This window comes from Carassius auratus, unplaced genomic scaffold (assembly GCF_003368295.1).
Source record: "Carassius auratus strain Wakin unplaced genomic scaffold, ASM336829v1 scaf_tig00046746, whole genome shotgun sequence".
Classification (NCBI taxonomy): Eukaryota; Metazoa; Chordata; class Actinopteri; order Cypriniformes; family Cyprinidae; genus Carassius; species Carassius auratus.
In genome coordinates, this window is record NW_020526996.1 from 15,258 (window position 1) to 32,631 (window position 17,374).

Genomic DNA, 17,374 nt, shown 5'->3' on the forward strand with positions numbered 1-17,374 from the left:
AAAACAGCAGGTAAAAGAGTCGCGCGATAATGTGCGTCATCACTTCGACACGGCATTAGATCTGGCTTTCGTTCACACAGCGCTCGTCCCGGGTCGAACCCCGCAATGTTACTAGGTCCCCGACCCGGGTTAAATGCTGGAATCAATCCCGGGACGTGGTTGCTTTCACACAGAAGGCGACCTGGCAATGTTCCGGCAATATACCGGGTCCGACGTGCAGTGTGAAAGGGGCTTTAGTCTAGTAAAGAACACATAGCCACTTTTTTTCTTTTTCTTTCAAGAATATGATAGACAACAAAAAAGTAAATGCTAGTATAAATAAGTTGAGTAAGTTCTGTTGAAAAACATGAGTCTTTAGATGTTTTTTGAAAATGAGTAAAGACTCGGCTGTTTGATTTATGTTAGTGGTGGAGATTATGATTCTTTCTAGTGATTCGTTCATTTTCAGTTCGTTCACCAAAATGATTCGTTCTGAATCGTTCACTGATTCGTTCAGTGACCATTTCTTCGTATTACACAAAGTAAGCCAGCAGATGGCAAAAAAAAGTGTATTATGTGTTATGTCTTAAGTCAACGAACGTATTCACTTGTTACAAAAACTGATCTGGCTTTATTAAATGTGTGTATAATCGCATTCAATATATAAAGTCTAATTAAGTTGTTCAGATGAACAAAGCACAAGGTTTTCTTGCCTAATTAGCATTTCAATTGTTTGGTCAGACAGTTTGTATATTATATATTCACATTCATAAATCGTGGATTAAACGTGGAGTTGCTAAATATCAAAACAAGTGTATGTGCACAGTACAGTACCTATAACTGCGCTTTGCATTTTTGCGAGATTGACATGCTAAATGGCAGACTGACCCGGTTTACTCTCATTCATTTCGTTCACGAACGAGATAAGCTATGTACCAGTTCATTTCATTCACGAACGACATGTATCCGTTCATTCAGCTCGTTCACGAATGACATGTGTGCCAGTTCAGTCATTTCATTCACGAACAAGATTTACTAAACCATTCAACTCGTGCACGAATGACAAGTGCTTTGCCGATTGAGAAACGTGATTGGTAAACGGTTTGCCAGAATATACCCTGACCATCAGGTCAGTCATTTCATTCACGAACGAGATGTATTCAACTCGTGCACGAACGACATGTGTGCCAGTTCAGTCATTTCATTCACGAACGATATGTATCAGCTCATTCAACTCATTCACGAACGACATGGGTACCAGTTCAGTAATTTCGTTCACGAACGATAAGATCTCTAGATCTAGTTCAGACTCATATGAAACTCGTTCATTGAAGGGCGTATTCGTTCACTACATTCAACAAATCAAATACTCTGTCACATCTCATACACATCTCATAAGGCTATTGGCTCGAGGTTGGGTAATTCTTTGACAGGATGAAACAGTTGTTACCCGGTTCAATGAGCTGCGCATGCGCTGCTTATAGCGCCGCGCTGCTGTGGAGGGAGGAACTTCACTGAACGAGAAATATGAGTCAGTGGATTACGTGAACGAGAACGATTCGTTCACCTAAAAGATTCGTTCAAAAAGAACGATTCGTTCACGAACGACACATCACTAATTTATGTACAATCAGGATAGAATGCAGGATTAGAATGAAATGACACATTGGTAACACTTTACAATCAGGTCCAGTTAATGACCTCATCAATGAGCAATACATATCCAAGCCTGAACTTTATAGACATCCTTGGCATACTCTTTAAAGGGATAGTTTTAACCCAAAATAGCACATCCATAAATCAAAAAAGAGTGGCCTACATGGCTCCGAGGGTTAATAAAGGCCTTGTGAAGTGAATAGATTTATTTGTGCAAGTAAAAAAAAAAAATCGATATCTAAAACTTAATGAACGTAATCTCTAGCTTCTGCTAACTGTCAGACGCGCATTACGAGCGAGCGGCGTTCAGCGGATGATTCGGTGTAAGAGTCACAGCTTTGATGGCTCCAGGGTGAGTAAATCATGGGCTAATTTTAGTTTTTGGGTGAACTAACCCTTTATGGATAATCTTTAAAAGATAAATTCATTTTTTATTTTTAAACATACAGGGCTTTATACACTTTAATAAGCACTTGTACATGCATTTATACTGTACTGATATATAATGTAACTATAAAATTTGGAATACAGAAATATGAAGAAACACTTAAATCTTAAACAAATTTCCCCAAAGTGGCGGCAAGCCACTGTCTTAATAAGTGAGTCACTGAATCATTCATTCAAAGAATTTGTTTAAAAAGCTGATTCATTCAATAGGTAAACACCATTGCTAAGAGATGCAAAACAGTGCTGTGATCTTCCTTTGGAACTATTTTCATTGGCAAAAACAAGCAATATTATGTCTAAAATCTAAGTCATTGTTAACTCATTGCTAACTTTTACAGAACTTAGATATTTAAAATCTGTCCCTGGCACTGCTGCCTTATATTCTGGATCAGTAGGGCATGCTTCTAATGATATTAGAATGTTTGACCAGTCTGAACCCTGTTATAAACGGTTGCCCGTCTCTCTGTGGAGAACACCTGCAGCAAAGCAGCATCTTCATGTTTGACCAGCCACTGATGGATCATCTCTTCACCTCCAACAGGTACATTATGACCTAATATTCTAGCTTTATACTGACCTGTATTATATATGCTTATGGTTAGAAATTTGTAATAAGATTGTTTATTTGTTTTTATAGAAGCCTCTTATGTACGACCCTATGATTTCTGTGAAGTAGAGACCACGGAATCCAGTCATAAAAACAGAATTTACAGTTTAACGTGGAATGTCATGGAATTGTCCATATTTTGAATGAATTCATTTAAAGTAGGTCATGACACTTAAATCAAATCATGATATGGAGTAGTATCTGTAAATAATAATCCGGAAAAGTCTATTCAAATATGGATCCTGCATGTTTCTGCGTGTCTCTGTTTGTTGAGGCTATTCTATAAGCCTCGGCATATATGGCACGGTGTTGTCAACGCGTATCAGGAACATTAGCTCTCTTTGGGTGGTGTTCCCGTTTATTATGAAGGTAAAAAAGGGATAATTTACATAAAATGATATTTCACCCAGTGCTGAATATTAAAGTGCTGTCGTGCTGTTGGTAACCTGACTGCTCACGGCTACGGTAAGAACCGTGTGTTCCTCACCATCCACACCCTTTCCTAACTAATTGCAACACCTGTAAATATATTTAGCTCCCAGTGACGTGTCACATATAGTGCAACACTCCCACCCAGTGGCTAGAATAATAATAGCAATATAAACCGATCCAGAGAAGGTGAATATATAAATGGCTCTTAAGGCGGGCGTACACGGTGCGAATTCGGATGGTCGGAAGATCGTATGTCCACGCACACGGCACGAGTGAGTTTATCTGAAAATCGTATTGGACGAGATGATATACGGCACGATTTTACAACCTGCGAATTCCAGAAACAATCGCACGAAGTCGATAGACGCGTTCGACTTGAAGCACCGCTGCACGCACAGAAGGATCACTGTATGACATTAAAGTACCGCGAGAGCGATAAGAGAGCACCAGTGTTGGGGCTAGTTACTCAAAAAGTAATATATTACATATTACATATTACTCTCAAAAATAGTAATGCCTTACTTTACTTTATTACTCCCTGGAGAAAGTAACTAGTTATATTACTAGTTATATTACTAGTTACATCTTTTTTTCTTAATTACTCTATGATTGCCTGAGATGCATCAGATGGAGGGAGAACATACAAAGGAGGAGTGTTCTTTAGGGTCTTTATCAGTGGCGGCTCCTGCCAATTCTCTCAGGGGGGGCAAATGTTTGCTCTATTAATGAGGATAGGTCACCCATTCAATTGATAAATTAACGGGTAGTTAAAGATGTAAAGGGAACCGAACTACTATAGTATTAATTAAAAATAAACTGACATTAGGAATCAATCTCTTGCACTCCTTATTTTTCTATATCCGTGTTAACACTATTCATCAGCATATGAAGACTAACACTAGGATGTGGTTTTTCCAAAAAAATACTTTTTACTTTTCGATTTCAGTTTAATAAGAAATAATTGAAGTCACATAAATCACTGTTTACACAACTCACTTATATTACTGCTCGTCAGTACACCTGTTCTCTAATCAGCGGTTAATTCCATCAGGTGCGTGATTTCACATAGAGCAGCTGTTACTACACAGAGCCGTTATTAACTGAGAAGATGCGCAAATCCAGTTCATTTTCAGCGTTTATTGGCACGATTGTATGAACATATGGTTCACGCACCTGATAGAATAAACCGCTGATTAGAGAACCGGCTTTACTGAGATGCGCATTAACGAGCGGCCGATCGTGATCGGAGCACTCCTACAAAATAATTACTGAATCTCCACCCGTCGAAACTAGCTTTCTGTTGCTGGGAACCTTCCTCTGAAAAAGAGCTAGCCATTGTTGACGCTTCCATTTTTCCCCATCTGTCTGAGCGTGCCGCTCTGCTGCCGGCTGTCGACCAATCAGTGATGGTAAATGATACCTCGTGCCAAACCCAGACCAATCACTGTTCCATTCACGCCCTCCTTCCCTTCCCTTCTGTTCTCTGTGTTGTGTGCCTTGTGTGTGTGATGAAGGTGCTACTGGCAAATGTAACGCAAGTAACTAGCTTGGGAAAACTGTAATAATATTACCATTTTCAGACGAGTAATGCCTTACACTACTAGTTACTGAAAAAAGTAATATTATTACAGTAACGCGTTACTTTGTAACGCGTTACACCCAACACTGGAGAGCACACATATCCAATGCATTCGAATCGCTCTCGCGGTACTTTAATGTCATACAGGTGATCATTCTGTGAAGTGCTGCTTCAAGTGGAACGCGCCTAATATAACTGCCCTCCCTCTCTCATAACTGCATATAAAATACTGATACGAGCCGTGACTGTTTCTTACACGTACAGGTTATTTTTCAGCAATAGGAAACTGGGACGTTTGTTTACCCTGTGTGTGTGTGTTACAATGTAAACATGGTTTGTGAGGACAATTCCTGTGCCCTCGTAAACCAAATGGCTTTAAAATTTAAACATGCATTTTCCGTGATGGATAGAGGTAGTGTATGGGGATAAACATTATAGAATACCGTTACATTTATGGAGAGTCCCTGTAAACTACATATGCGTGTGTGAGAGAGAGCGAGAGATAACTAAAAAGGCATTGGAATACGTTGCTAGAAACATACAGCGAACACTATTCCTGTCAGACTTCACCGAGTTTATCCTCCCACATTCGCCGTGGCGCTGCCGTCTTCGTCTTCTGTGGTTTTCCTAGTTCGTGATTGGTCAACTTCAGATAAATCAACAAATCGGCTCGTTCAACCGCACAAATGGCACGAATTCAAACCGATAGCTCACGAACTTTTTAGACATGTTTAAAAATGATCGGGAGGTCGGGAAGTGCTCGTAAGCCACTCTGCTCGGCTCGTAATTCATCGCAAATGATACGAGCCGCGACCATACGAGCATACGCGATTTCCACACGATTTAAAAAAATCGCATGCGAACTCGTACGACAGCAAAAATCGCACCGTGTACGCCCGCCTTTACACTTTTAATGAATGAGCCAGAAGCTTAAATACATGAACAGCATCTCCAGAACCAGTCTTGCCAACTAATTTTAGAAGAAAATTGCTAAATTAAAAAAAAGTTTTGTTTGTAAAATAATATGAATAATATAATATTAAAATATAAATGACTTTTTTAATTAATTGAATTATTGAACACAAACATATTTTACTCTAAGAAGGAATATAATTGTGAGGATACCACCTTTTCTAGTATCTTGGACAGTAAAAGGAGATTCGAGATTGGTCTATAATTAACTACACTGTAATGAATTGCTGTAAAAATTACAGCATTATTTTACAGCCGCGGACTGTTTTTTAATAATACAGCATATTGCTGTAAACTGCAATGCATTCTGGGGTCACGTGTAGGTCTGACTCAAATTTACAGAATTTTGCTGTAAATTTCAAATCTTCGGAGCCGCATCGTCAACGGTCGAGGAGATTAACGTTAAAGACAAGAGGAATGATTCACAACTGTGGTAAGTGACTTCAGTTTTTTATATTTCTTGTTTGGTAGTTTATAGTATATGAATGCATCTAGATTCGCGGATTATATTGGTAACCCCAGATTCAAGCATCATCCGTCCGCGGGGCGCGAGGCAGAATTGCGCGGGGTTTCAGTAGCGCGGTCGCGGTAGGATTTCACACATCCCCCGGCGCTATAGCAGCCATGGACAGAAAATCTCTGGAATCCTTCGTTATGAATGACATGTTTCAGTGCTAATAGTTTATATTCACTGTAACTTAGTGTTTATCAGCACACTTCGTCGTGATTATTTTATGATGTAAAACAACTTTGCACATGCAGTCATCTGTTAACACGGGCGCCGAAATAAAACGCGTTTCTAAAGCCTCGCGGTCAGTCAGGGTCGCTCACGGAGGATGTGTGTGTCATATAAATTCTCAGTGGTGCTTTTCTAAGAGGTTAACGTAACCAGTGAGATGTAGATTTTTTTTGAGCATTTGCTAACTTCAGGTAACGTTAATGTGAAAACTTTAACAAATCTGTTTGATATAAAGTCTGCTTTGTATAGTTAGCCTAATTTATTACCTTAGGGCGACCAAATACGTTTTCCTTGAAATTATTAAATATGCTATTTATATATATGTGTCTATATTTATGTCGGCCGGCAAATCTTGTGTGTATTTTGGCACAGGGTGCACAAATGCTCCTTATCAGTGCGGTGACACTTGAACAAATGAACTGATCATGCGCGACACTGACCAATAAACAAACGAGTTGTTTTATTGCGTCTATGACTTGAATCTTATCATCAGTTGTAGTGATGGGAAGTTCGGATCATTTTACCGAATCGGACTTTTGAGTCTCGTTCAGCAAAATGAACGAATCTTTTTTCGAGTCATTTCAAATGAACGAACAACCAGAAGGTTCAGGAAGAAAAAAACAAAGTGCTTGCAGTCTGTTTCACATTAGGAGGCATTTTGCTGCATAATCGATCCACCACAAACCATATGCAACTATGGAAGCTCAACTTCCATTAAATGGATTAAAAACGCTCAAGTAACGTTATAGGTCTCAAAACGCTTGCTCTGCGCCAGTGGATACACACCATAGACAGTAAAAGAAATATGTGCATGTCACAGACTGTCTGGGCATGCACTTCCGCGTTTCAGAGATCCGCCTTTTACTTTCCGTCAACATTACATTAATTAACGTTTAGAAAATTTATTTTTGACATTTGTGAATCAGTTCAGAATCGTCTGCTTATGCATTGCGATAAATTTAATAATCACATTTTTATCCCACCCCTACTAAATATAGTATGTAATGTAAATGTAAAAATCTGAAATACAAAAAAAAAAATGGTATAGGTATTAATTACTATTGTGATATTGATTGTTTTAGGAGACACTTTGACAAGTGGGCACTGGATGCTGAGTATTGAAGGCGAGGTGGTGTGTGAGGGCACTCAGCCCAGTTTCCTGTCCGGCCTTGCCACTCTGTTTGCTGCTTATTACTAGTTTAATCTTGAGTATCAGGAGGAAGCAGTGTGTACCTTGGAGTTCATTCAAAGGTAATGGTTGAATTCTAACAACTTCAGAACCAGCATTTTATAGATAAGTTATATCAGAACATTCCTTTTAATAATGTTATGTTATCAGTGTTATTTCTGTTGATGCCTTTAAAACAATGTGTGTTAACTCGAGAAGAGAATATATTTGTCTCCCTATTTAACACCAGCAAGCTATTGAGTTAAATATGTTTTTTTTTTATTATTAGTGGACATCTCCAACTTTCTTGGAGGTCCTAAAACCGCTCTTAATTACATATTGTCTGTTTCATGACCCTTTAGGTGCTTTGTGGGCATAAATCCAGAGAGAGGACCCAAAGCCAAGGGAAAAGTGCCATCGAAAAACAGGACAAGTGATACAGAAGAAAATGTGTGGCAGTCAACCCACATGTTGCCACTCTTCTGTGCAAATTCCAATGGAATTTCTGAAATGTAAGGATACACACACACCAAGATTGCGTCTTCCTTTTATTGTTCTCTATCTGCCTTTGACTGTACCTCTCATCCCTCTGTCTCTCTCTGACTGTACCTCTCATCCCTGTATCTGTCACTGACTGTATCTGTCCTCCCCCTATTTGTTTCTGAAAGTATTATTATGTTTTGTAATATATCTAATGTATTGTCCTCTTTACTCTTTTCAATATTTCTAGTCACACTTTGAATCCTGGGGTGGAACTTCATCTGGAGCATAATTGTTATTTGGTTGATTTTTATCTGTTTGATGGAAAGTTTGTATGACTTCTGCAAGTGCGCGGCTCCTTCCGGTCAGTCATGCATCACTTTTTTTTGTATGACTTGTTTGGCAATATTGGTCTATTCCTTAATGATGATAGCTATCTGAAAATGTCTTTGTGGTTTTTAAAGGATTAGTTCACCCAAAAATGAAAATTAAGTCAATAATTACTTATGTCGTTTCACACCCGTAAGATCTTCGTTCATCCTCACAACACATAATAAGATGTGGCTCAGTGAAGCGTGCATTTCTAGCAAGATCATTTCTTTTTTTCAATGCCCAGAAAGCCTCTAAAACATTTAAAACAATTCATGTGACTACAGTTATTCAACCTAAATATTATAAAGCGACGAGAATACTTTTTTTGCCAACCCCCCCCCCCCCACCCCCATCTCCCAAAACAACGATTTTATTCAACTATATCTAGTGATGGGCGATCTCAAAACACTGCTTCATGAAGCTTAGAAGCTTTACGAATCTTTTGTTTCAAATCATTTGCTCAGAACGTGTATCAAACTGCAAAAGTCACACGAACCATTGAAATTTCAAAACACTTATGACGTTAGGGTTAGGGTTAGGGTTAGGGTTAGGGTTAGGGTTAGGTTAGGTTAGAGTTAGGGTTAGAGTTAGGGTTAGAGAGTTAGGGTTAGAGTTAGAGTTAGGTTAGGGTTAGGGTTAGGGTTAGGGTTAGGGTTAGGTTAGAGTTAGGTTAGAGTTAGGGTTAGAGTAGAGTTAGGGTTAGAGGAATGAAACGTCCAAGGTCCAGACCTGAGGTCTGAACCTGGTTGTGCACGGTCCATCCGTCCACTGACCACTAAAGACCGATCCAAGCCAGACCGAGTCCATGAGTCAATGCAAAAAAATCCAAAATGGGGCTAAAATATTTGTGGTTATTTCCACTAGGTTTGCACAACAAAATGGGTGTTAAGGTTAGGTGTTGTGTGGTGCAGTACATCTTTGAAAAAACTCGACATCTGTATGGATGGAGGAAATCGTTCTAAACCCCCAGGAGAGTAATCAGTAATTTAACTATACACAACTCAACATCGTTTTGGATGGAGGAATACGTTTCTGTGACTTCAAGAGATCTCAACATCGTCTGGATGGAGAAAACAATTTTTGGAACCTTCTAGAAAATTTCTGTGGCTCTCTACATCATACACCACACTGATGGAGGCCTTAAAGTGGACTGTTCAAGCCTTATCGCGACGTTTCGGAATTTATTTTCCTTCTTCAGGCTAGCTCGAACACAAAATGAAAGGTTCCAGTCACTCAGTCTTATTTATACTGTTTCTGAGGGGGCGTGTCTGCACACACACACACGTTCTAACACTAAATATCGGCACTTTTTGGTGCGTCATGATCCATTTTGGTGTGGTTTACCATTTTGTTGTACTGATATTTCACATCAACTCACTAAAACAAGGCCCGACAAGGACCAGCCCAAAGCTCAGAGACGAAGGCACTGGCTGGTTAGGGGAATGAAACGTCCAAGGTCCAGACCTGAGGTCTGAACCTGGTTGTGCACGGTCCATCCGTCCACTGACCACTAAAGACCGATCCAAGCCAGACCGAGTCCATGAGTCAATGCAAAAAAATCCAAAATGGGGCTAAAATATTTGTGGTTATTTCCACTAGGTTTGCACAACAAAATGGGTGTTAAGGTTAGGTGTTGTGTGGTGCAGTACATCTTTGAAAAAACTCGACATCTGTATGGATGGAGGAAATCGTTCTAAACCCCCAGGAGAGTAATCAGTAATTTAACTATACACAACTCAACATCGTTTTGGATGGAGGAATACGTTTCTGTGACTTCAAGAGATCTCAACATCGTCTGGATGGAGAAAACAATTTTTGGAACCTTCTAGAAAATTTCTGTGGCTCTCTACATCATACACCACACTGATGGAGGCCTTAAAGTGGACTGTTCAAGCCTTATCGCGACGTTTCGGAATTTATTTTCCTTCTTCAGGCTAGCTCGAACACAAAATGAAAGGTTCCAGTCACTCAGTCTTATTTATACTGTTTCTGAGGGGGCGTGTCTGCACACACACACACGTTCTAACACTAAATATCGGCACTTTTTGGTGCGTCATGATCCATTTTGGTGTGGTTTACCATTTTGTTGTACTGATATTTCACATCAACTCACTAAAACAAGGCCCGACAAGGACCAGCCCAAAGCTCAGAGACGAAGGCACTGGCTGGTTAGGGGAATGAAACGTCCAAGGTCCAGACCTGAGGTCTGAACCTGGTTGTGCACGGTCCATCCGTCCACTGACCACTAAGACCGATCCAAGCCAGACCGAGTCCATGAGTCAATGCAAAAAAATCCAAAATGGGGCTAAAATATTTGTGGTTATTTCCACTAGGTTTGCACAACAAAATGGGTGTTAAGGTTAGGTGTTGTGTGGTGCAGTACATCTTTGAAAAAACTCGACATCTGTATGGATGGAGGAAATCGTTCTAAACCCCCAGGAGAGTAATCAGTAATTTAACTATACACAACTCAACATCGTTTTGGATGGAGGAATACGTTTCTGTGACTTCAAGAGATCTCAACATCGTCTGGATGGAGAAAACAATTTTTGGAACCTTCTAGAAAATTTCTGTGGCTCTCTACATCATACACCACACTGATGGAGGCCTTAAAGTGGACTGTTCAAGCCTTATCGCGACGTTTCGGAATTTATTTTCCTTCTTCAGGCTAGCTCGAACACAAAATGAAAGGTTCCAGTCACTCAGTCTTATTTATACTGTTTTCTGAGGGGGCGTGTCTGCACACACACACACGTTCTAACACTAAATATCGGCACTTTTTGGTGCGTCATGATCCATTTTGGTGTGGTTTACCATTTTGTTGTACTGATATTTCACATCAACTCACTAAAACAAGGCCCGACAAGGACCAGCCCAAAGCTCAGAGACGAAGGCACTGGCTGGTTAGGGGAATGAAACGTCCAAGGTCCAGACCTGAGGTCTGAACCTGGTTGTGCACGGTCCATCCGTCCACTGACCACTAAAGACCGATCCAAGCCAGACCGAGTCCATGAGTCAATGCAAAAAAATCCAAAATGGGGCTAAAATATTTGTGGTTATTTCCACTAGGTTTGCACAACAAAATGGGTGTTAAGGTTAGGTGTTGTGTGGTGCAGTACATCTTTGAAAAAACTCGACATCTGTATGGATGGAGGAAATCGTTCTAAACCCCCAGGAGAGTAATCAGTAATTTAACTATACACAACTCAACATCGTTTTGGATGGAGGAATACGTTTCTGTGACTTCAAGAGATCTCAACATCGTCTGGATGGAGAAAACAATTTTTGGAACCTTCTAGAAAATTTCTGTGGCTCTCTACATCATACACCACACTGATGGAGGCCTTAAAGTGGACTGTTCAAGCCTTATCGCGACGTTTCGGAATTTATTTTCCTTCTTCAGGCTAGCTCGAACACAAAATGAAAGGTTCCAGTCACTCAGTCTTATTTATACTGTTTCTGAGGGGGCGTGTCTGCACACACACACACGTTTCTAACACTAAATATCGGCACTTTTTGGTGCGTCATGATCCATTTTGGTGTGGTTTACCATTTTGTTGTACTGATATTTCACATCAACTCACTAAAACAAGGCCCGACAAGGACCAGCCCAAAGCTCAGAGACGAAGGCACTGGCTGGTTAGGGGAATGAAACGTCCAAGGTCCAGACCTGAGGTCTGAACCTGGTTGTGCACGGTCCATCCGTCCACTGACCACTAAAGACCGATCCAAGCCAGACCGAGTCCATGAGTCAATGCAAAAAAATCCAAAATGGGGCTAAAATATTTGTGGTTATTTCCACTAGGTTTGCACAACAAAATGGGTGTTAAGGTTAGGTGTTGTGTGGTGCAGTACATCTTTGAAAAAAACTCGACATCTGTATGGATGGAGGAAATCGTTCTAAACCCCCAGGAGAGTAATCAGTAATTTAACTATACACAACTCAACATCGTTTTGGATGGAGGAATACGTTTCTGTGACTTCAAGAGATCTCAACATCGTCTGGATGGAGAAAACAATTTTTGGAACCTTCTAGAAAATTTCTGTGGCTCTCTACATCATACACCACACTGATGGAGGCCTTAAAGTGGACTGTTCAAGCCTTATCGCGACGTTTCGGAATTTATTTTCCTTCTTCAGGCTAGCTCGAACACAAAATGAAAGGTTCCAGTCACTCAGTCTTATTTATACTGTTTCTGAGGGGGCGTGTCTGCACACACACACACGTTCTAACACTAAATATCGGCACTTTTTGGTGCGTCATGATCCATTTTGGTGTGGTTTACCATTTTGTTGTACTGATATTTCACATCAACTCACTAAAACAAGGCCCGACAAGGACCAGCCCAAAGCTCAGAGACGAAGGCACTGGCTGGTTAGGGGAATGAAACGTCCAAGGTCCAGACCTGAGGTCTGAACCTGGTTGTGCACGGTCCATCCGTCCACTGACCACTAAAGACCGATCCAAGCCAGACCGAGTCCATGAGTCAATGCAAAAAAATCCAAAATGGGGCTAAAATATTTGTGGTTATTTCCACTAGGTTTGCACAACAAAATGGGTGTTAAGGTTAGGTGTTGTGTGGTGCAGTACATCTTTGAAAAAACTCGACATCTGTATGGATGGAGGAAATCGTTCTAAACCCCCAGGAGAGTAATCAGTAATTTAACTATACACAACTCAACATCGTTTTGGATGGAGGAATACGTTTCTGTGACTTCAAGAGATCTCAACATCGTCTGGATGGAGAAAACAATTTTTGGAACCTTCTAGAAAATTTCTGTGGCTCTCTACATCATACACCACACTGATGGAGGCCTTAAAGTGGACTGTTCAAGCCTTATCGCGACGTTTCGGAATTTATTTTCCTTCTTCAGGCTAGCTCGAACACAAAATGAAAGGTTCCAGTCACTCAGTCTTATTTATACTGTTTCTGAGGGGGCGTGTCTGCACACACACACACGTTCTAACACTAAATATCGGCACTTTTTGGTGCGTCATGATCCATTTTGGTGTGGTTTACCATTTTGTTGTACTGATATTTCACATCAACTCACTAAAACAAGGCCCGACAAGGACCAGCCCAAAGCTCAGAGACGAAGGCACTGGCTGGTTAGGGGAATGAAACGTCCAAGGTCCAGACCTGAGGTCTGAACCTGGTTGTGCACGGTCCATCCGTCCACTGACCACTAAAGACCGATCCAAGCCAGACCGAGTCCATGAGTCAATGCAAAAAATCCAAAATGGGGCTAAAATATTTGTGGTTATTTCCACTAGGTTTGCACAACAAAATGGGTGTTAAGGTTAGGTGTTGTGTGGTGCAGTACATCTTTGAAAAACTCGACATCTGTATGGATGGAGGAAATCGTTCTAAACCCCAGGAGAGTAATCAGTAATTTAACTATACACAACTCAACATCGTTTTGGATGGAGGAATACGTTTCTGTGACTTCAAGAGATCTCAACATCGTCTGGATGGAGAAAACAATTTTTGGAACCTTCTAGAAAATTTCTGTGGCCTCTCTACATCATACACCACACTGATGGAGGCCTTAAAGTGGACTGTTCAAGCCTTATCGCGACGTTTCGGAATTTATTTTCCTTCTTCAGGCTAGCTCGAACACAAAATGAAAGGTTCCAGTCACTCAGTCTTATTTATACTGTTTCTGAGGGGGCGTGTCTGCACACACACACACGTTCTAACACTAAATATCGGCACTTTTTGGTGCGTCATGATCCATTTTGGTGTGGTTTACCATTTTGTTGTACTGATATTTCACATCAACTCACTAAAACAAGGCCCGACAAGGACCAGCCCAAAGCTCAGAGACGAAGGCACTGGCTGGTTAGGGGAATGAAACGTCCAAGGTCCAGACCTGAGGTCTGAACCTGGTTGTGCACGGTCCATCCGTCCACTGACCACTAAAGACCGATCCAAGCCAGACGAGTCCATGAGTCAATGCAAAAAAATCCAAAATGGGGCTAAAATATTTGTGGTTATTTCCACTAGGTTTGCACAACAAAATGGGTGTTAAGGTTAGGTGTTGTGTGGTGCAGTACATCTTTGAAAAAACTCGACATCTGTATGGATGGAGGAAATCGTTCTAAACCCCCAGGAGAGTAATCAGTAATTTAACTATACACAACTCAACATCGTTTTGGATGGAGGAATACGTTTCTGTGACTTCAAGAGATCTCAACATCGTCTGGATGGAGAAAACAATTTTTGGAACCTTCTAGAAAATTTCTGTGGCTCTCTACATCATACACCACACTGATGGAGGCCTTAAAGTGGACTGTTCAAGCCTTATCGCGACGTTTCGGAATTTATTTTCCTTCTTCAGGCTAGCTCGAACACAAAATGAAAGGTTCCAGTCACTCAGTCTTATTTATACTGTTTCTGAGGGGGCGTGTCTGCACACACACACACGTTCTAACACTAAATATCGGCACTTTTTGGTGCGTCATGATCCATTTTGGTGTGGTTTACCATTTTGTTGTACTGATATTTCACATCAACTCACTAAAACAAGGCCCGACAAGGACCAGCCCAAAGCTCAGAGACGAAGGCACTGGCTGGTTAGGGGAATGAAACGTCCAAGGTCCAGACCTGAGGTCTGAACCTGGTTGTGCACGGTCCATCCGTCCACTGACCACTAAAGACCGATCCAAGCCAGACCGAGTCCATGAGTCAATGCAAAAAAATCCAAAATGGGGCTAAAATATTTGTGGTTATTTCCACTAGGTTTGCACAACAAAATGGGTGTTAAGGTTAGGTGTTGTGTGGTGCAGTACATCTTTGAAAAACTCGACATCTGTATGGATGGAGGAAATCGTTCTAAACCCCCAGGAGAGTAATCAGTAATTTAACTATACACAACTCAACATCGTTTTGGATGGAGGAATACGTTTCTGTGACTTCAAGAGATCTCAACATCGTCTGGATGGAGAAAACAATTTTTGGAACCTTCTAGAAAATTTCTGTGGCTCTCTACATCATACACCACACTGATGGAGGCCTTAAAGTGGACTGTTCAAGCCTTATCGCGACGTTTCGGAATTTATTTTCCTTCTTCAGGCTAGCTCGAACACAAAATGAAAGGTTCCAGTCACTCAGTCTTATTTATACTGTTTCTGAGGGGGCGTGTCTGCACACACACACACGTTCTAACACTAAATATCGGCACTTTTTGGTGCGTCATGATCCATTTTGGTGTGGTTTACCATTTTGTTGTACTGATATTTCACATCAACTCACTAAAACAAGGCCCGACAAGGACCAGCCCAAAGCTCAGAGACGAAGGCACTGGCTGGTTAGGGGAATGAAACGTCCAAGGTCCAGACCTGAGGTCTGAACCTGGTTGTGCACGGTCCATCCGTCCACTGACCACTAAAGACCGATCCAAGCCAGACCGAGTCCATGAGTCAATGCAAAAAAATCCAAAATGGGGCTAAAATATTTGTGGTTATTTCCACTAGGTTTGCACAACAAAATGGGTGTTAAGGTTAGGTGTTGTGTGGTGCAGTACATCTTTTGAAAAAACTCGACATCTGTATGGATGGAGGAAATCGTTCTAAACCCCAGGAGAGTAATCAGTAATTTAACTATACACAACTCAACATCGTTTTGGATGGAGGAATACGTTTCTGTGACTTCAAGAGATCTCAACATCGTCTGGATGGAGAAAACAATTTTTGGAACCTTCTAGAAAATTTCTGTGGCTCTCTACATCATACACCACACTGATGGAGGCCTTAAAGTGGACTGTTCAAGCCTTATCGCGACGTTTCGGAATTTATTTTCCTTCTTCAGGCTAGCTCGAACACAAAATGAAAGGTTCCAGTCACTCAGTCTTATTTATACTGTTTCTGAGGGGGCGTGTCTGCACACACACACACGTTCTAACACTAAATATCGGCACTTTTTGGTGCGTCATGATCCATTTTGGTGTGGTTTACCATTTTGTTGTACTGATATTTCACATCAACTCACTAAAACAAGGCCCGACAAGGACCAGCCCAAAGCTCAGAGACGAAGGCACTGGCTGGTTAGGGGAATGAAACGTCCAAGGTCCAGACCTGAGGTCTGAACCTGGTTGTGCACGGTCCATCCGTCCACTGACCACTAAAGACCGATCCAAGCCAGACCGAGTCCATGAGTCAATGCAAAAAAATCCAAAATGGGGCTAAAATATTTGTGGTTATTTCCACTAGGTTTGCACAACAAAATGGGTGTTAAGGTTAGGTGTTGTGTGGTGCAGTACATCTTTGAAAAAACTCGACATCTGTATGGATGGAGGAAATCGTTCTAAACCCCCAGGAGAGTAATCAGTAATTTAACTATACACAACTCAACATCGTTTTGGATGGAGGAATACGTTTCTGTGACTTCAAGAGATCTCAACATCGTCTGGATGGAGAAAACAATTTTTGGAACCTTCTAGAAAATTTCTGTGGCTCTCTACATCATACACCACACTGATGGAGGCCTTAAAGTGGACTGTTCAAGCCTTATCGCGACGTTTCGGAATTTATTTTCCTTCTTCAGGCTAGCTCGAACACAAAATGAAAGGTTCCAGTCACTCAGTCTTATTTATACTGTTTCTGAGGGGGCGTGTCTGCACACACACACACGTTCTAACACTAAATATCGGCACTTTTTGGTGCGTCATGATCCATTTTGGTGTGGTTTACCATTTTGTTGTACTGATATTTCACATCAACTCACTAAAACAAGGCCCGACAAGGACCAGCCCAAAGCTCAGAGACGAAGGCACTGGCTGGTTAGGGGAATGAAACGTCCAAGGTCCAGACCTGAGGTCTGAACCTGGTTGTGCACGGTCCATCCGTCCACTGACCACTAAAGACCGATCCAAGCCAGACCGAGTCCATGAGTCAATGCAAAAAAATCCAAAATGGGGCTAAAATATTTGTGGTTATTTCCA